Genomic DNA, 11,898 nt, shown 5'->3' on the forward strand with positions numbered 1-11,898 from the left:
GAGAAGTGACCAAAATAATAGAATGGGCGGAGGATCACTCCTGCCACCTATCTGCGATCCACATCCCAGGAGTGGAAAACTGGGAGGCGGATTATCTGAGTCGTCAGACATTCCATCCGGGTGAGTGGGAACTTCACCCGGAGATCTTTGCCCAATTAACTCAATTATGGGGCATTTCAGACATGGATCTGATGGCGTCTCGTCAGAACTTCAAGGTTCCTTGCTACGGGTCCAGATCCAGGGATCCCAAGGCGACTCTAGTGGATGCACTAGTAGCGCCTTGGACCTTCAACCTAGCCTATGTGTTTCCACCGTTTCCTCTCATTCCCAGGCTGGTAGCCAGGATCAAGCAGGAGAGGGCCTCGGTGATCTTGATAGCTCTTGCGTGGCCACGCAGGACTTGGTATGCAGACCTGGTGAATATGTCATCGGTTCTACCATGGAAGCTACCTTTGAGACAGGATCTTCTTGTACAGGGTCCATTCGAACATCCAAATCTGGTCTCCCTCCAGCTGACGGCTTGGAAATTGAACGCTTGATTCTATCAAAGCGTGGGTTTTCAGATTCTGTGATAGATACTCTGGTTCAAGCCAGAAAACCGGTAACTAGAAAAATTTACCATAAAATATGGAAAAGATATATCTGCTGGTGTGAATCCAAGGGATTCTTATGGAATAAGATCAAAATTCCTAAGATCCTTTCCTTTCTACAAGAAGGTTTGGATAAAGGATTATCAGCGAGTTCTCTAAAGGGACAGATTTCTGCTTTATCTGTCTTATTACACAAACGACTGGCAGCTGTGCCAGATGTTCAAGCATTTGTTCAGGCTCTGGTTAGGATCAAGCCTGTTTACAGACCTTTGACTCCTCCATGGAGTTTAAATCTAGTTCTTTCAGTTCTCCAAGGGGTTCCGTTTGAACCTTTACATTCCATAGATATTAAAGTTGTTATCTTGGAAAGTTTTGTTTTTGGTTGCTATTTCTTCTGCTAGAAGAGTTTCTGAGTTATCTGCTTTGCAGTGTTCTCCGCCCTATCTGGTGTTCCATTCAGATAAGGTTGTTTTTCGTACTAAGCCTGGTTTTCTTCCAAAGGTTGTTTCCAACAAAAATATTAACCAGGAGATAGTTGTACCTTCTTTGTGTCCGAATCCAGTTTCAAAGAAGGAACGCTTGTTACACAATTTAGACGTAGTCCGTGCACTAAAATTCTATTTAGAAGCTACAAAAGAGTTCAGACAAACATCTTCTCTGTTTGTCGTCTATTCTGGTAAAAGGAGAGGTCAAAAAGCGACTTCTACCTCTCTTTCCTTTTGGCTTAAAAGCATCATCCGATTGGCTTACGAGACTGCCGGACGGCAGCCTCCTGAAAGAATCACAGCTCACTCTACTAGGGCTGTGGCTTCCACATGGGCCTTCAAGAATGAGGCTTCTGTTGATGAGATATGTAAGGCAGCGACTTGGTCTTCACTGCACACTTTTTGCCAAATTTTACAAATTTGATACTTTTGCTTCTTCGGAGGCTATTTTTGGGAGAAAGGTTTTGCAAGCCGTGGTGCCTTCTGTTTAGGTAACCTGATTTGCTCCCTCCCTTCATCCGTGTCCTAAAGCTTTGGTATTGGTTCCCACAAGTAAGGATGACGCCGTGGACCGGACACACCAATGTTGGAGAAAACAGAATTTATGCTTACCTGATAAATTACTTTCTCCAACGGTGTGTCCGGTCCACGGCCCGCCCTGGTTTTTTTAATCAGGTTTGATGAATTATTTTCTCTAACTACAGTCACCACGGCACCCTATAGTTTCTCCTGTTTTTTTCCTCCTGTCCGTCGGTCGAATGACTGGGGTGGGCGGAGCCTAGGAGGGACTATATGGACAGCTTTTGCTGGGACTCTTTGCCATTTCCTGTTGGGGAAGAGATATTCCCACAAGTAAGGATGACGCCGTGGACCGGACACACCGTTGGAGAAAGTAATTTATCAGGTAAGCATAAATTCTGTTTTTGCATCACTTTAGTAAATTTGGCATACAAGACATTTCTTATCCATTGATCAACCTTTACATATAAGAGAATAAATAAATCTTAATTCAGATATCATACATGTGTCTCACCAAAAGAACATAATGATGATAAAGGACATTGTATGCAGGTACAAAATCAAATACATATAATCAAGCATTACCTCATTTTTCCTTTTGTTTCCTATATAAACGCATAAGAAAGTGATAGAATTTAAACAGCCAGAAAAACTTATACATCTTATAGAGTGATATGTAAATTATAAAATAGATGTATCTATTATCTGAAAATTTACAAATTATAGGAAGTCATAACAAGTTGCTCCTACTAAATGCACGTAATTGGAGGGCAAACTGCCTCATTTTTTGTAGACAGATGGATAAGAGCAACTTATAACAGTACAAAAATGTAAAGTAGTGGATTAATACCACAGAAACAATTCACCAAATTGGGTGAATGAAGATCTAACACACAATAACCTATTGATAGAATAAATATGTCTGCTTATTGGGGGGGGGACATCACTTATTGCATAAGATACTGGCCTGTATCTTTATATTAACAGTTAACTGAACAAAGTCGATGGGCTTCCATAGTGGAGACATAGCACATATTGATGATTTCAAATAAGCTGATGAGGGGTTTGGGTGTCCTAATGTTTTAACAGTCCCACTTTCCTGGTATACATGTGTAGCCTACTACTGAGCAGCTTCAGGGGCTTAAGCTAAATTGGTATGATATGCTGTTCTGTAGTTATGAGGTATTTCACAAACATAGCGGTGTTCCCACTCAAATAGAGAGTATGCTAAATCGCAAACAAGTCACTAATAGGAATGAACAATATACTATATACATGGCGAACAATTTTAAACATTATAGGAGCGAGTCCAGTTTTTCTTTGTGTTAAATTTAACCAATCACTATTGGCATGACTTCTTAATGCGCTGCGTATGAGCGATTTTATATAAAGTTAGGGATATTCCTCACTATCACGGTATACCTCTAAACTCCTGCAGTGATCAAGCTAAAGCTTCCCCTCTAGGTCACTTCCATTAAACAAAAGTAAAAAAAATTAAGCTATATTTGCTTTATAATCTGATCAGGGGTTATTAAACATTTCACAATGTCGCATAATTGGTGATATACTCACTCACATTAAGGCAGACTAACATGCAAACAAATAACTAATAGTAATAACCAATATACAATAGGGAAGTCAGGCATTATCAAACGTGACTCAGGTTCTTTGTTTCAAATTTAGAGGGCCACTGTTAGGAGAATTTCTATGAGCATAGCACCCTGGAGATATCACATAAAGTTATGGTAGTTTCTCATTGTCCAAGTGTATTTCTAAGCTCCTGCAGTGAGCTAATCAAAGTTTCTCCCCTAACCTACTCCTACCCTGATCCAGCTTAACATGCTGCTGCAAAGATCCCAACCGTCAGATAAAATGCAGAAGGGTAACGATTTTGATGCGACCAAGCCCATCTCTCCGCTCCACACCTTCTCCATAGTCCCCACAAGTGGCTGAAGTTTACCATCATGTAGCTGAACCCAGCCCCTGGAGCCGGCCGCTCTCCCGCAATCCTGGGCCATGTGTGCTGAACGGATTAGCCGTGACTGACCATCATAAATCACTTTGGTGTGTGAGGCAAGCGAGCCGTGTCTGGGAAGTTTCTCTGTGATGTTCTTTAGAGCAGTGTTTTTCAACCAGTGTGCCGTGGCACACTAGTGTGCCGTGAGAGATCCTCAAGTGTGCCACGGCAGACTGACAACAGTGTGACATATTTTTTAAACATTGCTTGTTTTTTACTCCCAGTGCAGGGGTAGTTTGTAGGAGGCATGGCATAACAGCACAATACATACAGTATGTGTGTGTTTGTGTGTATGTGTATATATATATATATATGCTGTATTAGGCTACAATGTGTGATTTTTTTTAAATTTTGGGATGGTGGTGTGCCACAGGATTTTTTAATGTAAAAAAGTGTGCCACGGCAAAAAAAATGTTAAAAATCACTGCTTTTAGAGGGTTTCGACCTGCCCTGAATGGGATCGAGTGTGAGGTCTCAATAAACAACCCAGCAGTCAGGCTAGTATCCGTGTGCTCTGCCATCTGCACAGCTAAAATGGCGCCCTGCATACTTTTATGGTCAGCGCCATTTTCTGCTCCACCACTCCGGACTATATCTGTAAGGTCCTCAAAGCTTCGGTCGACTTGATTCTCCAGCTCTGACAAGAGTTTAAGAATTCTTATGTTATGTCCCTCCATAATGAGGTTGTAGCGGTGTGTTCCTTTTTTACCCGGGGACCCGGGGGGGGGATATGCAATAAAATGTAGGTAGGCCTCCTCCTAAAAGTATATACCGTCCAGCTTGTTGGCTTCTAGAGTTTGCACAGCATTATTCAGGTCCTTGGTTCAAGGTACTGATAGCTTGCCCTGGGAATTCAGCTTAGTAGTAGTCAAAGGATGGTAAAATCAGCTTATAATACACAATCTGTGAGGAGCCTCTGTATATGCGACCGATCCGGTCGGCCTCTAAGCCACTCCCCGCGTTTTCATCCTTATATTTAACCGTCTCTCTTAAAAACAAACAAAAACAAGAAGCCAAATGTCATTTTTTTTTTTTTTGAGTCAGCGCCATGGTGTAATGGTTAACACTCTGGACTTTGGATCCAGTGATCCAAGTTCAAATCTCTGTGGAACCTTTTTGTTTTGTTTTTATTTACTTCTTAATCTTAAATGAGCATCTAACAATTTAAGTATTGTTTAACAAACTCATATAGCTGGAATACAAACAAGTTTTATCACATAAGAATCACAGACATTAAATCATATCAATATGTATCTAATTTGTGCACAAAAGCTGCCATGCTGTTCTTTTGCTGACTTTTCAATTAATAGTATTTTTCTGACAAATGTATATGTCCAAAAAATAAAATGGGATACTAATATTCAAGCAGAAAAGGCCTTTAATTGTTTATAATGGAAAAAAAGGAAAAATAATTGTTTTCTCCCGACATATGATAAGAGCACAGCTTTCAGAGATGTCTCTTAATTTTGAACCAAATTATTGGTTATCTTCTAACAGTTAAAATCATAATTTGGTTTGATGCACTTGTAACTGAGAAACAAAGGAAGGAAACAAATGCACAAAAAAGGGGTTCCATGGTGTAATGGTTAGCACTCTGGAATCTGAATCCAGCGAATGCACGAAAAGGGGTTCCATGGTGTAATGGTTAGCACTTTTGTATACAGAACATGCATTAAACTTAATTCATAACATAACTTATAAGCTTTGATGAGTGATACCTTGGTTCAGAAAATAGAGAAGCACACTCTATAGCTTCCTGAGCAAGCTCAACTTAGTCAGGATGGCCGAGTGGTCTAAGGCAGCGTTCAGGTCGCAGTCTCCTCTGGAGGCGTGGGTTTGAATCCCACTTCTGTCAATTTCATACTCTTTTTTTTCTGAATGCTTAAATCTTTTATGGGATTGTTAAAAGCACATCTTCAGAATACTTTCAAATTTCTTCTTACATGGTATGGCAAAGTATTTACACTCCTTCTAAAATGTAGACTCTAAATGGTCAACATTTAGAATCTAAATGGTCAACAAGCATTTTCATCCTTATATTTAACCGTCCCTCTTTAAAAAGAAAAGAAATGAAAACCTTTTCACTGGTTCCATGGTGTAATGGTTAGCACTCTGGACTTTGAATCCAGCGATCCGAGTTCAAATCTCGGTGGAACCTTTTTGTGTTTTCTTATTTACTTTACTTATTATTGGTTATCTTCTAACAGTTGAAATCATAATTTGGTTTGATGCACATGTAACTGAGAACCAAAGGAAGGAAACGAATGCACAAAAAAGGGTTCCATGGTGTAATGGTTAGCACTCTGGACTCTGAATCCAGCAAATGCACAAAAAGGGGTTCCATGGTGTAATGGTTAGCACTCTGGACTCTGAATCCAGCGATCCGAGTTCAAATCTTGGTGGAACCTTTCAAATTTTAATCTTCTACATTTACAACACTAAAATGGATTCTGCCACTACTGTTAAAAATATTGCCTGAAAATATAGTAATCAAACTACCCAAATATGACTACATTAAAAATTGATGTCTTTCTCCGTTTCGTATACAGAACATGCATGAAAATTAATTCATGACCTATCTTGGAAGCTTTGATGAGTGAAAAATATGTTCAGACAATAAAGAAACCCACAGTCTCCTCTGGAGGCGTGGGTTTGAATCCCACTTCTGACAATTTTGTACTCTTTTTTGAATGCTTAAATCTGTTATGAAATTGTTAGTAGCACATTTTCAGAATTCTTTAAAATTTCTTGTTACATGGTAAGTTATCTATCCTACAAATTATTTACACTCCATCTAAATGGTTGTGAAAAAGCCCCTTTCCTAATATTGGGTCAGTGACTTAAATCTGTGTCAGGCTTTTCCTTTATATACCATTTATCTTATTTAAAGAATGATACTTACACCAGTCTTATATAAGGATGAATTTATTAAATTACAGATCTAAACATGAGTGGTGAGAGAAGCGTCTAACATACAAGACTTTATTCTAATAATCTATCTACACTATAATGTGTGCATGCAAATTAAGATGAAGTCTCTCTGTTACCTAGGTGTATTTGTCCTTCCTTTTTCCTCTCTTTCAAGCTGCTAATCAAAACATATTTATAGCCAAACAGCCACACCATGAAGACAGTCCCTGCCAATCAAACCCATTCATCTCCTGGTTTATAACAATTCATCTGTTGAGTTAACTGCCTGTAGATGTCGCTGTGGTCCAAGAAATGAGTTTTCCTAATGCCATCTGACCTTTGTAAGATTTATGATGCCATTGTCCTGTCCTGTTTCCTTTTGAAGCTTTATGACATTTGATTTTCTATCCTCAGGAAGGAGCGCAGGTCTCATCTGTCTTATCTACATTGGTAGCCTTTGATCCTTCTGTACAGGCCTTAGGGTCGAGTTGCTTGATATTATCTCTTGGAAACTAGTTTATTCAATAGGGTTAAGCTTTCCTTACTATAGCAAAATGTGCTTTTCCAGTTATACAGTTATTACATATATTTTCCAGTTATACAGTTATTACAATGGTCAATAAGCATTTTCATCCTTAAAGGGACAGTCAACAACCAAAATAAACTTGATTTAATTATTTACTTGCCACACGATTATGCCACACATCCTTCTTCCTATTCTGCAGTCCACAGTGAATCGCAATTTAAAAAACAAACAAACTGCTGTTTATGTAAAAAAATGGAAGCCAAACTCCTCCTAAGTTTACGTCATTTTGAAGCTGATTGTAACAGCAAATCACATGAGTGTTGGCCACAACGTTCACGCCCAATTGCGCATGCACAGTTTTTTTGTATAGTTGCTAGCGGCCTCTTTATTCAAGGACTGTAAGAAGGTTCCTATTTCAGTGACAGACTGCCGGTTCTTTGCGCATGCGTTTAGCTAAAGGTTCGTCATCAAGTTTGGCAGGCACGAGAATATTTCAAACAAGCTCTGGGGAAGAAGACAATGGGAGGAGTTTGGGTTTCATTTTTTTTTTCAAAATGGCTCGAATTCAAATAAAGAAAAAATAGCGATTCACTGTGGATTGCAGAATAGGAAGAAGGAGGTGTGACATAATCGTGTGGCAAGTAAATGATTAAATCAAGTTTATTTTGGGTGTTGACTGACCCTTTAATATATAACTGTCCCTGTTTAAAAAAAAAAGAGAAGAAATGACATGAAAATGTACTCACTGGTTCCATGGTGTAATGGTTAGCACTCTGGACTTTGAATCCAGCGATCCGAGCTCAAATCTTGATGGAACATTTTTGTGTTTTCTTATTTACTTCTTAATTGGATATGACATCTGATATCATATGATAAGAGCAAAGCCTTTAGAGATCTCTTAATTTTGAACCAAATTATTGATTATCTTCTAACAGTTGAAATCATTATTTGGTTTGATGCACATGTAACTGAGAAACAAAGGAAGGAAACAAATGCATGAAAAGGGGTTCCATGGTGTAATGGTTAGCACTCTGAATCCAGCGATCTGAGTTCAAATCTCGGTGGAACCTTTCAAGTTTTAATCTTCTACATTTACAATAGTAAAATGAATACTTCCACTACTGTTAAAAATATTGCCTGAAAATATAGTAATCATACTAACACAATATGACTACATTTCGTATACAGAACATGCGTGAAAATTAATTCATAACATATCTTGTAAGCTGTGATGAGTGATAACTTGGTTCTGAAAATAAACACGTTCCTAAGAAGCATTCAACTTTGTCAGGATGGCCGAGCGGTCTAAGGCGCTGCGTTCAGGTCGCAGTCTCCTCTGGAGGCGTGGGTTCGAATCCCACTTCTGACAATTTTGTACTCTTTTCTGAATGCTTAAATCTGTTATGGGATCGTTAAAAGCACATCTTCAGAATACTTTCAAATTTCTTCTTACATGGTATGGCAAAGTATTTACACTCCTAAATGTTCAACAAGCGTTTTCATCCTTATATTTTACCGTCTCTCTTAAAAACAAACAAAAACAAGAAGCCGAATATCATATTTTTTTTTTATTTTTTTTTGAGTCAGCGCCATGGTGTAATGGTTAACACTCTGGACTTTGAATCCAGCGATCCAAGTTCAAACCTCTGTGGAACCTTTTTGTTTTGTTTTTATTTACTTCTTAATCTTAAATGAGCATCTAACAATTTAAGTATTGTTTAACAAACTCATATAGCTGGAATACAAACAAGTTTTATCACATAAGAATCACAGACATTAAATCATATCAATATGTATCTAATTTGTGCACAAAAGCTGCCATGCTGTTCTTTTGCCGACTTTTCAATTAATAGTATTTTTATGACAAATGTATATGTCCAAAAAATAAAGTGGGATACTAATATTCAAGCAGAAAAGGCCTTTAATTGTTTATAATGGAAAAAAGGAAAAATAATTGTTTTCTCCCGACATATGATAAGAGCACAGCTTTCAGAGATGTCTCTTAATTTTGAACCAAATTATTGGTTATCTTCTAACAGTTAAAATCATAATTTGGTTTGATGCACTTGTAACTGAGAAACAAAGGAAGGAAACAAATGCACAAAAAGAGGGGTTCCATGGTGTAATGGTTAGCACTCTGGAATCTGAATCCAGCGAATGCACGAAAAGGGGTTCCATGGTGTAATGGTTAGCACTTTTGTATACAGAACATGCATTAAACTTAATTCATAACATAACTTATAAGCTTTGATGAGTGATAACTTGGTTCAGAAAATAGAGAAGCACACTCTATAGCTTCCTGCACAGCGCTCAACTTCGTCAGGATGGCCGAGTGGTCTAAGGCAGCGTTCCGGTCGCAGTCTCCTCTGGAGGCGTGGGTTTGAATCCCACTTCTGACAATTTCGTACTCTTTTCTGAATGCTTAAATCTGTTATGGGATTGTTAAAAGCACATCTTCAGAATACTTTCAAATTTCTTCTTACATGGTATGGCAAAGTATTTACACTCCTTCTAAAATTTTGAATCTAAATGGTCAACATTTAGAATCTAAATGGTCAACAAGCATTTTCATCCTTATATTTAACCGTCCCTCTTTAAAAAGAAAAGAAATGAATATCTTTTAACTGGTTCCATGGTGTAATGGTTAGCACTCTGGACTTTGAATCCAGTGATCCGAGTTCAAATCTCGGTGGAACCTTTTTGTGTTTTCCTATTTACTTTACTTATTATTGGTTATCTTCTAACAGTTGAAATCATAATTTGGTTTGATGCACATGTAACTGAGAACCAAAGGAAGGAAACGAATGCACAAAAAGGGGTTACATGGTGTAATGGTTAGCACTCTGGACTCTGAATCCAGCGAATGCACAAAAAGGGATTCCATAGTGTAATGGTTAACACTCTGGACTCTGAATCCATGCACAAAAAGTGGTTCCATGGTGTAATGGTTAGCACTCTGGACTCTGAATCCAGCGATCCGAGTTCAAATCTCGGTGGAACCTTTCAAATTTTAATCTTCTACATTTACAACACTAAAATGGATTCTGCCACTACTGTTAAAAATATTGCCTGAAAATATAGTAATCATACTACCCAAATATGACTACATTAAAAATTGATGTCTTTCTCCGTTTCGTATACAGAACATGCATGAAAATTAATTCATGACCTATCTTGGAAGCTTTGATGATTGAAAAATATGTTCAGACAATAAAGAAACCAACACAGTCTCCTCTGGAGGCGTGGGTTTGAATCCCACTTCTGACAATTTTGTACTCTTTTCTGAATGCTTAAATCTGTTATGAAATTGTTAGTAGCACGTTTTCAGAATTCTTTAAAATTTCTTGTTACATGGTAAGTTATCTATCCTACAAATTATTTACACTCCATCTAAATGGTCAACAAGCATTTTCATCCTTAAAGGGACAGTCAACAACCAAAATAAACTTGATTTAATTATTTACTTGCCACACGATTATGCCACACATCCTTCCTATTCTGCAGTCCACAGTGAATCGCAATTTAAAAAAAAACAAAAAACCTGCTGTTTATGTAAAAAAATGGAAGCCAAACTCCTCCTAAGTTTACGTCATTTTGAAGCTGATTGTAACAGCAAATCACATGAGTGTTGGCCACAACGTTCACGCCCAATTGCGCATGCACAGTTTTTTTGTATAGTTGCTAGCGGCCTCTTTATTCAAGGACTGTAAGAAGGTTCCTATTTCAGTGACAGACTGCCGGTTCTTTGCGCATGCGTTTAGCTAAAGGTTCGTCATCAAGTTTGGCAGGCACGAGAATATTTCAAACAAGCTCTGGGGAAGAAGACAATGGGAGGAGTTTGGGTTTCATTTTTTTTTTCAAAATGGCTCGAATTCAAATAAAGAAAAAATAGCGATTCACTGTGGATTGCAGAATAGGAAGAAGGAGGTGTGACATAATCGTGTGGCAAGTAAATTATTAAATCAAGTTTATTTTGGGTGTTGACTGACCCTTTAATATATAAATGTCCCTGTTTAAAAAAAAAAGAGAAGAAATGACATGAAAATGTACTCACTGGTTCCATGGTGTAATGGTTAGCACTCTGTACTTTGAATCCAGCGATCCGAGCTCAAATCTTGATGGAACTTTTTTGTGTTTTCTTATTTACTTCTTAATTGGATATGACATCTGATATCATATGATAAGAGCAAAGCCTTTAGAGATCTCTTAATTTTGAACCAAATTATTGATTATCTTCTAACAGTTGAAATCATTATTTGGTTTGATGCACATGTAACTGAGAAACAAAGGAGGGAAACAAATGCATGAAGAGGGGTTCCATGGTGTAATGGTTAGCACTCTGAATCCAGCGATCTGAGTTCAAATCTCAGTGGAACCTTTCAAGTTTTAATCTTCTACATTTACAATAGTAAAATGAATACTTCCACTACTGTTAAAAATATTGCCTGAAAATATAGTAATCATACTAACACAATATGACTACATTTCGTATACAGAACATGCGTGAAAATTAATTCATAACATATCTTGTAAGCTGTGATGAGTGAGAACTTGGTTCTGAAAATAAACACGTTCTATAGCTTCCTAAGAAGCATTTAACTTTGTCAGGATGGCCGAGCGGTCTAAGGCGCTGCGTTCAGGTCGCAGTCTCCTCTGGAGGCGTGGGTTCGAATCCCACTTCTGACAATTTTGTACTCTTTTCTGAATGCTTAAATCTGTTATGGGATCGTTAAAAGCACATCTTCAGAATACTTTCAAATTTCTTCTTACATGGTATGGCAAAGTATTTACACTCCTTCTAAATGGTCAACAAGCGTTTTCATCCTTATATTTAACCGTCTCTCTTAAAAA

At 37.9% G+C, this 11,898-nt stretch overlaps 6 non-coding genes across 6 annotated transcripts; all 6 read left to right on the forward strand.

Annotated features, from left to right (window-relative positions):
• Nucleotides 1-5,697: 5,697 nt before the first annotated feature.
• On the forward strand, nucleotides 5,698-5,769 carry TRNAQ-UUG (transfer RNA glutamine (anticodon UUG)). The gene has a single exon. It is a non-coding gene; the product is annotated as a tRNA-Gln (tRNA).
• Nucleotides 5,770-5,947: 178 nt separating this feature from the next.
• TRNAQ-CUG (transfer RNA glutamine (anticodon CUG)) lies at nucleotides 5,948-6,019 on the forward strand. Its single transcript has one exon. It is a non-coding gene; the product is annotated as a tRNA-Gln (tRNA).
• Nucleotides 6,020-8,333: 2,314 nt separating this feature from the next.
• On the forward strand, nucleotides 8,334-8,416 carry TRNAL-CAG (transfer RNA leucine (anticodon CAG)). The gene has a single exon. It is a non-coding gene; the product is annotated as a tRNA-Leu (tRNA).
• A 1,257-nt stretch (nucleotides 8,417-9,673) lies between these two features.
• Nucleotides 9,674-9,745, forward strand: TRNAQ-UUG (transfer RNA glutamine (anticodon UUG)). Its single transcript has one exon. It is a non-coding gene; the product is annotated as a tRNA-Gln (tRNA).
• A 232-nt stretch (nucleotides 9,746-9,977) lies between these two features.
• On the forward strand, nucleotides 9,978-10,049 carry TRNAQ-CUG (transfer RNA glutamine (anticodon CUG)). Its single transcript has one exon. It is a non-coding gene; the product is annotated as a tRNA-Gln (tRNA).
• A 1,601-nt stretch (nucleotides 10,050-11,650) lies between these two features.
• Nucleotides 11,651-11,733, forward strand: TRNAL-CAG (transfer RNA leucine (anticodon CAG)). The gene has a single exon. It is a non-coding gene; the product is annotated as a tRNA-Leu (tRNA).
• Nucleotides 11,734-11,898: the final 165 nt, after the last annotated feature.

The sequence above is a fragment of the Bombina bombina genome, chromosome 7 (genome assembly GCF_027579735.1).
Source record: "Bombina bombina isolate aBomBom1 chromosome 7, aBomBom1.pri, whole genome shotgun sequence".
NCBI classification, from domain to species: Eukaryota; Metazoa; Chordata; class Amphibia; order Anura; family Bombinatoridae; genus Bombina; species Bombina bombina.